This window comes from Patagioenas fasciata, chromosome Z (assembly GCF_037038585.1).
Source record: "Patagioenas fasciata isolate bPatFas1 chromosome Z, bPatFas1.hap1, whole genome shotgun sequence".
Lineage (NCBI taxonomy): Eukaryota > Metazoa > Chordata > Aves > Columbiformes > Columbidae > Patagioenas > Patagioenas fasciata.
In genome coordinates this window covers 85494998-85504534 of record NC_092560.1, presented here as the reverse complement: position 1 = coordinate 85504534, position 9537 = coordinate 85494998, and the positions used below count along the sequence as shown (strand labels likewise).

Here is a 9537-nt window from a genome sequence, read left to right as displayed (position 1 = left end):
CCCGCGCGGGGCGGTGCTGCCGCCCGGAAGCACGCGCCGAGCGCAGCCGCGCGGAGCAGCACGGCCGGCACGGCGCACGCGGCGCGGTGCAGCATGGTACGGCGCGGTTGGGCACGGTGCAGCACGGTGCAGGACGGCTGGGCACGGTGTGTCACGGCGCGGTGCACGATGCCGCGCTCGAGGCGCGGCCGTTGCCCGTCGCGCGCCTCGGCCGTTGCCCGTCGCGCGCCTCGGCCGTTGCCCGTCGCGCGCCTCGGCCGTTGCCCGTCGCGCGCCTCGGCCGTTGCCCGTCGCGCGCCTCGGCCGTTGCCCGTCGCGCGCCTCGGCCGTTGCCCGTCGCGCGCCTCGGCCGTTGCCCGTCGCGCGCCTCGGCCGTTGCCCGTCGCGCGCCTCGCGCCCTACCCTGAGGCAGCCCCGCCGTGTTTGTGCCGGGGCGGCCCCTGGCCCTTCGGAACGGGAGGGTTTTTCCTCGGCGTGAGGGAAGCGGTGAGGGTTTTGTTTTACCCATTTTGACACGGGAAAGTCGAGTGTCGGAGGCCCGAAGGCAGCCGGCCCTGAGGGGCCAGATGCGGAGCAGCTCTCCTGGGAAATGGAGGCGGGCGGGAGATGAACTGGGCAGAGATGGTACAACACTGGGGCGAGGGTCTCTCTTTGAGGAGAAACAGCCTGAGGGGCCGGGTGCCCTTTGTGTCTGAGCGAGGGAGAGGAGGTGCGGCTGAGGGAGAATTTCCTCAGGACAGGTGTCCCCATGCCTGCTGTCCAGCACTGCTAAGGGAGAGAGCAGTGTGGCCATCATCTGAGGGGAATTCTTATTTCTCTGGAGTTTCAACTTGCTCAAAGTGGACTGAAAGTGCCTTAGAAAGTAGTTTTGCTAACATTTTTAATTGTGGATCAAGCATTCAAATGTGGCTTGTGGTGTTTTTCCGTGTGACTGACTGCAAGCTTGCCTTCGTGGTGATCCAGTTGCAGCAGCACAGCACTGAGACACGCTGACAAGCATTGCTCTTCGGTGGAGCTCTTGTCTCATGGGTTGCAGTGCACTAGTCAGAACAGGCTTACACCTGCTTGGAGATACACATCGGCCTGCAGAGCAGACAGCGTAGTACGTCCGCTGACTTCTCTGGGGTCCAGCAGCTCTGAAAAACAAGCCGTTTAGTTAGACTTAACTTGAAGAAATTGCACTCAGTCGTTTCCCCTGCCTCATTAACCAATGGTTTATTTCTCCTAGTTTAGGTGGAAAACCAATCTGCACGGCAAAAGAGATACAGGTAAGGCAGTGAATTTGACTTCTTGGTGATACATAGTTACCCACAGCTGCCCATGGCTTACCTGCTCTAACAGGCACCTTTCACCCGCTTCAGACTGTGGTCTGTGCTTGTTGGGTGTCTTCCCACAATGTCAAACAGTAAATTAACTGAGGTTGAGTATGGTTTTAAATCCTGGTCTCTCATTTCTTTGGGAGTTATATTGACTACTAGGCTATTATATGAAATGTAAATATCCCTGCAGCTATTGCTCAGTGAGGGGGGTTGCAGGTGCTATATTTGTTGCTGAACATACCAGTTTCCTATCTGGGTTTAGATAACCCTGGGAGCAAGAAGTACTTAGGACTGTAGTATCTCATAACCAGTTTTAGCTGTGCTTTCAGCAAAATTATCTGGAAAAAACCTGATACAAAATTTTCTTTTCAGCCTTTTCTAGATCCCTTGATCTCAGAGCAGTTTGTGCAATTCGTTCAAGTTTTTCCTGTCTTAGACTCAACTTCCTGGGTAGCAGAAGTGGGAGTATGTTCTTAGTTCAGGATTCACTTATTTGCCTTTGAGGAATGTGAATTGTTAGGAGAATTTTTATGTAGTGATTATTAAAAGTTCACTATCCGCCTTTGGTTTCCTCAGCCTTCTTGTTAGGGGTTGCAGTTTTTCTCATGTTCAGCAACACTTTTGTGTGCTTAACTTTATCAAGTAAGAAACTCCCAACATGCCTAGCAAAGCAGTTAAGCACACTTGAGCATGTCTTTTAAATAACAACCTGGTGCTTTACTCTGAAAAGCTAATGCCAACACTTCCTCTGTCCAGGCCATGAGGAAGTGCCCGTGGACTTCTATGGAAGTAGGATGTGCCCTCTCATCACTGCCAACTCGCTTGCTCTGCCTGAGGTTTTCCCAGGAAGAGCCATCTGCTGCGTGTAATGAAATAGTCTCTCTTAAAAGTCAAACCGTTCTGTGATCAGTCTCGCTATGCTAAGGTCACACTAGCAAAACAACGCTGAAGCTTTCAGCTAGCTACTCAGCTCTGAAACAACATGCATAAATTAAATGGCTTTTGTCTTGTTACACAGAGTCACACCGGAGACCTGACCCGCTTCTAGAACTTCAAAAAAGACCACTCATGGGTAAGTGCACATTTATGATTTGGGAGGTCAAAATGTTTATACTTTAAAAATTGCTTGTCTACTTTTTTCTCATATGTGCAGATAGAACGCATGTCATATAAGATGAATAAACGAAGAAGAGCAAGTTACTTCATTCTTAAGGCACTACATGAATATAGGGATTTATACTGTTGTTGGACAGGAAATATGATTTGTTATTTGCTTCTGCTAAAGTATAGTAATTTTTGCTTGTTTTGATAGATTATTTTTGTAAACATATTGCATTTAGAATTCTGCTAAATGTCTCTGAAATTACACTCTGGTACTATTTCCACTGAGTTTTAGCAAGACAAACAAAATTGCAAAAATTGTATGAAAGCAAGCTTCGTTCTCTAAAGAACGTGTAAGTGATACTAGGTATCCTGAAATATGCATTTTATTCTTTCTAGATGTATATTGTGTGGCCTAATAGTCAGTAGGTAAAAATTTCCTTCATTCCTGAGAAAGATCTGGTCACTTGGTAGCAGGTAGGTGATTATTAGGCTGCATGAATTGCTCATGCTGACAGTGTCAGATGCTTGAGAAATGTTAAAAATAGATTAAGACAGATCGGTGTTAAGAGTTGTGCTGTGATTGGTTATTTTAATTACCCTACATTAAGGTCTTTGTTAGAGATATGCAGAGCCGGTCATTTATTCCTTTTACATTTAGCCAACAAGTTATAGCTATGGTGTTTTCTTTATGCTGTGGTGCTGCTTACAGTGAGTAGTACACTAATGTAAAAGTTGTCAAACAACCTCGGGTGTTGAAGTTGAAGAAACACGATATATCGCAGTATATTTGGCAAAGACATGTTTTCCAGATATCTGCTTTTTGAACTTCACTTTTTCTTTTTAATCCAAACCTTGTTAATACAATAGGTATGTGATAATTAGTTTAGATAATATAGTATTTTCCTGGTTTGATTTCTGACATTACATACTCCTTGACAAGTATGCTGTTCTAAGTGTTTGATTTGATTGCAGTATCATGAAGGATTTGTATGAATAGAAGAATAATACAGTTATTGTTTGTGTTCCAGCATTAGGGATTCCAGGCAGAACTATTGTGAGGTACAGAAACAAGTAGAAAATGCAGTAATTGTGAATCCTTGTGCGCGTGGCTTCTCAGTACTCTTACCCTGTCGAATGTGAGACTGTAGTAAGAGAACTGCTATATAAATACTTACTATAGCTGTTGTGAGTAGAGTTCACAAAGTTATAATTGAATTATAGAATTCTAGTTTCTGTTGTCTTGGAGATGTAAACTTTTACAAGGTAACAACGTTTAAGAATGTAGGCATGATCATAACACTTTTGGAAGTTGTTCTTATGGCTGTCTGGCACAATCACTTTGGAATGCTTGTATAGATTAGGAGTGGAGGAAAGCAGATCAGAAGTTTCATGTGGAATTTGGTTCCATCAGTACTGGTGGATGCGTGGAAAAAAAAGATGCACAGAAACATGACAGTGTTGATGAAACTTTTAAAGGAAAACTTTTGATAAAAGTTTTCTGTTAAAGGAAAAGTTTAAAAAGAGAACATGAAAATAAGCATTTAAATATGGTGAAACATGCGTGGCAACCTTTTTGCAAAAGAAACTCTGTTTGTTTCCAGTTGTAAATATATATATATTGTATGTATTGCCATACAGGAAATATAATACCTCATCCAGGAAATCTGAATTGGTGTGTAATTTCTGTGTTTATTGCATAACATGTTTTGGTTTGTTTTGGAAGAAGAAAATGCTAAACTTAAGGAATTTGCTACCAAAAAAAATCAATCTGTATTGAGGTGAAAAAATGTGTATTTTCCCAAAGGCAAAGCAGTTGGCAGTCTGGGCACGGAGAGTGGGTGCAGTTATGGCTGTTGATTTCTTAGAGGGACATTGCAGCTATACAAACGGTATGCAAACTCTTTGCAAGAAAGTTAAGACATATTTGAGAAGTATTTCCAGGGAGAACGGAAAGGAAATTAACGTCAGCCTTGGAACATAGCTGCATTTACACAGGTCAATAAGATTTCACGACCGACTGGATGGCAGGGTGTGTATTACACATGTGGTCTGTAGTTGGATGTTCTGGAAAGGATCTGTAAGGTTATGTGAGCAATTATGTCTGCGATGTCTTTGCATCTCTGCAAACCAGGAGTCAGAGTCATAAAAACACAAGCTCTGTTAGCAGTAATGTTTCATCTTAAGATACATCTGCTACTGCAAGTTATTTGCTATGCCAGCTATTGCAGTAAATGTTATTCTTTCAGTTCTCATATGCATACACTAGGAATCGCTATGACTTTCTGTCTGGTATGTTGCTTTTCATGCCTAATCTTTAGCAGTACAGCCATATTTACTGAGAAAAATGCATATGAAGTCCTGTTCCTTGAGCACTCTAGAAATCAATAATCACATGTACAAGCCTCTGGGGCCAGCACGTCATCCCAAACTTTCCTGTTTATGTCTAGACTGAAGCTCCTTTGCATTCCTCAGTGCTTGGTCGTGCAGAGCAGAGTGGCCAGGCTGCGGCAGACTCGGTGACACCACGTGTTTGCTGTCTGTGCCAGAGAGGGGAAGAGAAGAGCGTGTGTGCAACACTCGTTCTGAGCCCATGCAGTGTGAGGCAGGGACACGGGTACAGACCCAGGCGGGGGGAGGTTCTGCCTAGTTCCACCTTTTAGGCACTGCCTATTTAGAGTCTTCTTGAGATCATCTGATTAGTGGAGATTCCATTCTGCCTTTTTGTTGTTTCCGTTCTGCTTTTGCTACTTTCTCTCCCTTTAATCAACATAATATTTAAAACATCCTTCTGTCCATACCAGTTAGCTATTGGATCTGCATGGTATATGGCCATTTCTGTTCATCATAAGGAAAGGTTTTGTGGTTTTTAGTGTTTTGGTTTGGAAATTTTTCATGTTTATCTTAATTTAAGTCTAATTATAATTATATCCACCGTTTTCCTTTGTGATTAAGCCCCCTGCTAATAAAACATCTCTAAAGGGCTGTATGAAAATGTATGTAGTATGCCCAGGCACATGGAGAAGGAGCTATTGGTAAATATAAAGTTTAGTAGGATAGTCTAGGAGATAATAATTGTTTTTCAAAAAGGCGAATCTGGATCCCAAAGTTTGGTTTATGGGGTGGAGGTGATAGTAGGAGACTGCTGGCATTTGGGGAGTTTGTTGTCTCAGACGAGTATCTCTCTTCTCAACAAGATCAGCCTGATGGAGAAGTGCTGGAAGAATAGGTGAGCAGACTGTATTGTACATGCATCCACATCCTCCTCATGTATACATAGGAGAAAGGTTGTGCTTTCTCTATTTAGGTTTGTGTGTAGAAGTTCAATGAAAGTTAATCCTGGACCAGTGAAGCAGATTTGGTGTGCCCCCACAAGTGTGGACAATGGCACATAGGTTATTGAAGACATGGTCTGTGAGATGTAGGGCTATTACAAACACACGTTATTTAGGTACCTATCAAATTTTCTTGTGCTTTTAGGTATTGCAGACCCAGTGTCAACTTGGTATAAAGAGACCAAAATATTACTTGATGAAAGGATATTTCTTGATATGAAACATGAGAGGATTATCAGTTTAATTCCTCCCACGTGTTTAGTTAAGATAACCCTCTGTGTGGGCAAACGCAGGTTCTTCTTTCCCACTCCTTTGCGCTGGTGTGGGTGTAAAGCAGGGTGTTTGCAGAGCATGTATGGCCGTCCAGGGGTATTTATGCACTGATGCAGAGCTTTTAACCTACCTAGACAATGCTGTGGTTGTCAAAGCGTGTTTAGATAGCTGAACCATACTGCAGTATTATAGGAGGTGTAGACATAGATCAGGTGCCCATTGTGCCAGGCGGGATGTGAATACAGAGCGGCCCCTGACCCAAAAGGCTGGTCTGGGGATGATAAGGAGAGAGACAGCACATGAGTGTAGGCTAACAGGTCCTGTGAAAGGGGGCGAGAAGCAAGTGCATCTGAAAGATAGGAATAAATCCTGCTGAACAAGGCTGTGGGCTGAGGACAATTGTACAGAGAACAGAGATTACATGATGAATAGATAGCAAAGAAAAGAAAAAAACTGCAGAGACATAGTGAAGGGAATTTTTCCACTGACTGCAGAGCAAGTGAACCCCGCAGAAAGACACAAATTCCCTCCTGGACTTGTAAAATGCATAAGCTTTCTATAGAAATAACTTCTGTGAATGTAAAATTGCTTAAAAAGGGAGGTTTCGTAGACTTTTAGCAGGTAGCATCATTGATTTCCAGAGCAAGACTTGAGACAAGCAGCTGGAACACCATTATGCACTGAAGTGTTCTCTTGTCTTCTCTTCACCAAATGTTCAAACCCCAGTTTATTAGTATTCGAACTTATTTCAGGTTACTAGTCAATAGCTGATGGTAAATTATCATGATCTCACATTCATCTTTCCTCTGTGCATTTCATTATGCATGTCTCTTGAGGAGCTGGGAGGATATTATGCTAATAGTTCTCTTTCCAATTTCTGTCTAAATTCAATAATTGAAATTATGTTTTTTATATAATATCTTCTATTTTCTCCCCAGATTTAAACAAAATAATGTCATTGTCCTGGGTGGAAAACCGGCATTTATTGCCGTTTTCCATGTGGAAAATTATTTTGCTTGGATTTCCGTTGTTGGATCTGACAAAATGCACAGCAATCTAATCTGATTTTCTTATCGAGAAATCTGACAGCTCTTTTCCCCTGGATGTCAAAATGCAGCTGAACTAAAAGAATGGTAACCGTATAGTACAATTGCTTTAGTAAGGAGTATTCATTAGTCAATTTGCATTAAAAAATGTTGCTTAAGCTCTTTTCAGCTGGGAAAATTACCATACTTTTAAAATAACTTGTACCCTCCAAAAAAGAGGAAAGAGGCATCTGGTCTTCTGAAAAGCAGAGATGAAAGCAGATTCGAAAGAATTCAACAGGGAACATTAGGCAAATGCATATTTAAGAGGCAATGAGTGAAAGCTGGGAGATGATTCTATGGAAATGCAATAAAACGGATGAGGAAAAGATTAATCTCTACTGCTGCCTTTTTTTTTTCCCCTGTTAAATATTTATATTTCTTAGGGTTGAAATGGAAAGCAAAATGTGATCAGAGATCTGAAAGGATTCAGATAATGGGATCGCGTGCTTTTTTTTCTCCAGGCTCTTGCTGCACACATGGTCGATATTGTAGTTCAAAGGCCTGCATGAAGCAAGTGTAGATTGTTGGCCCAGGGCCAGTTGACAGGTGTCCACATTGTTTAAACCACTCCAGTATGCACTAAGTGTCCTCCTCTTGTCATCTGCAGCAGGGGAGCCTGCATTATGAGGGGTTTTGAGCTAGACTCGAAGGCAGTGGTCCGAGGAAGCCTGCACACAGTCTCTGGTCCGGTACCTCCTGTGTGAATAATCTGAAACCTTCTGTGTGTCAGCAATGCCACACAGAGCAGTGCGCCTTTCCCCCTTTTAGATTCGTGCTGCGAAGCATCTCTCGCCAAGCCACTGCCACCAGGCTGGCTTGCAGTACTGTAAAACTATTTTGTTGTCTTCTGGCAACTTCCCGAATACAGTATACCTTTGCGTCACATCAGGCTTGCTCTTCAAACCAGCCTTTCCTGTTGGCCTACAGTTCCATGTGTGCTGGACCTTTGCCAGTTTACTCTAAGACTAAATTGATAAAACATGTCGCCTCTCAACTGCCTTTTCATTATGTCCTCCCTCTGCCCTTCTTCTCGTATCACAAACACTGAACCCCCGTCTCGTTTTCCTCTCCCGAGACCCTGTGCTGACCAGGGTTGCCTCTTGGGAGCTGCTGAAGCTCCATGGCCACAGGTCCAAGCAGCGAGGCTGACCGTGTGTACTCAGTGGGCACATGCATGCATGTATATAATGCACATTCATGTTGTATGTTGGGAGAGGGTGCTGGTCTTGTTCCCCTGTCAGCTGTTGTTCCTCTGCACTTCTTTTTGTGCAGGAAGTCAAATGTTTGTCACACAACCTAGCATTGTCCCTTTTAGTATCCACTTGGTTAACCACCTTCTCTGCCTGCTTTTCACCTCCCAGGTAGCTTCGTGGAAAAAGTGTTGGTGGCACGGTTTGCCTGAAGGAAATGAGAGCACATCCAGCTGCTTTGTGCTCTTTATGGGAGAGGCAGATTCCACGCAAGCCCCTTGCTGTTTAGCCATTAAGCTCTAATCTAGCTCACACATATTTTCTTAGTAACTGACTTTGATCATTATCTGCAGCGGGCTGTGACATGAAGCTGGGTGCTGACAGGTCCAATAACTGCTCTGCTTGTGGCCCCGCGGAGAGCAGATGGAGCGCTACACAGTGCTTGAAAGGGCATCGCGGAAGGTTGCTCTGCTAGGGTGCTGGTGATCTTGCAGTCAGGAGAGAGATGTTAGCTGAAAAAGGCCACAATGGAAGAAGCAGAGAGAAGGAATAGGAGAATGACTAGAGGTGTCCTTAAATTGCTTCATCAGACTAGCAGGATGGCAAGGAGGTTTTCCCTGCCATTCTTCATGTCATACCAGTTCGGTGAATAAAAATAGATGACTATTTTTCAGAGCTTTTAGTCTAGCATCCTTCCTGAGATCAAATTTAGTTGAAATTCAGTTCTGCTACACTACTTTCACTGATGAGCGGATCCCTGGATGGTACAAGAGTCCTGTTGTGATGAGCGTGGGTACCCTGTGGTGAAGATTGACCCAGAGTGCCTCTAGTAGCATACAAAAACATCTCAAGTATCAAAAATCCTAAGTTTTTTTTTACAAGAAGAGAGCGATGATTCCATATATCTTCGGATTCAGCTAATGGAAGCCTTTTGGTGTATTTCTCTTTGTTTTTATGTGAAACCATACCATTTTGCTAGTGCGCAGTCTCAATGTGAACAGGAAATTGAAACTAACCAGCCTCATTTCATTGTTCTCTCCCCACAGACATTACAAACAACAAGCCAAAGTACAATAGAATGGCTTTAGACAGAAATAGCCCTATAAAATCTAACCAGTTAAATTGTTCCAGGTATTTCTACAAACAGATTTTGGAATATGTCCCTATGATGCCAATTTAAGGAATAGTCTACTGTTGTGCTAATGTGGCTACCAAAATAGCAGATACTTGG

The 9537-nt window shown here is 43.4% G+C and overlaps 1 protein-coding gene across 4 annotated transcripts in view; it reads left to right on the top strand.

The window, feature by feature from the left end:
- The first annotated feature begins 29 nt into the window (after positions 1-29).
- Positions 30-9537, top strand: part of LOC136115294 (alpha-protein kinase 2-like) — a 36231-nt gene continuing 26723 nt past the window's right edge. The window contains exons 1-3 of one of the 4 annotated variants that reach the window (XM_071801931.1): positions 30-96; positions 1234-1268; positions 2338-2391. The gene's annotated coding sequence lies outside the window, so the exon portion shown is untranslated. Of the gene's footprint in view, positions 97-392; positions 487-1233; positions 1269-2126; positions 2392-9537 lie in introns of those variants that run through there. The other 3 variants (XM_065861310.2, XM_071801932.1, XM_071801930.1) reach the window with 3 other exon arrangements.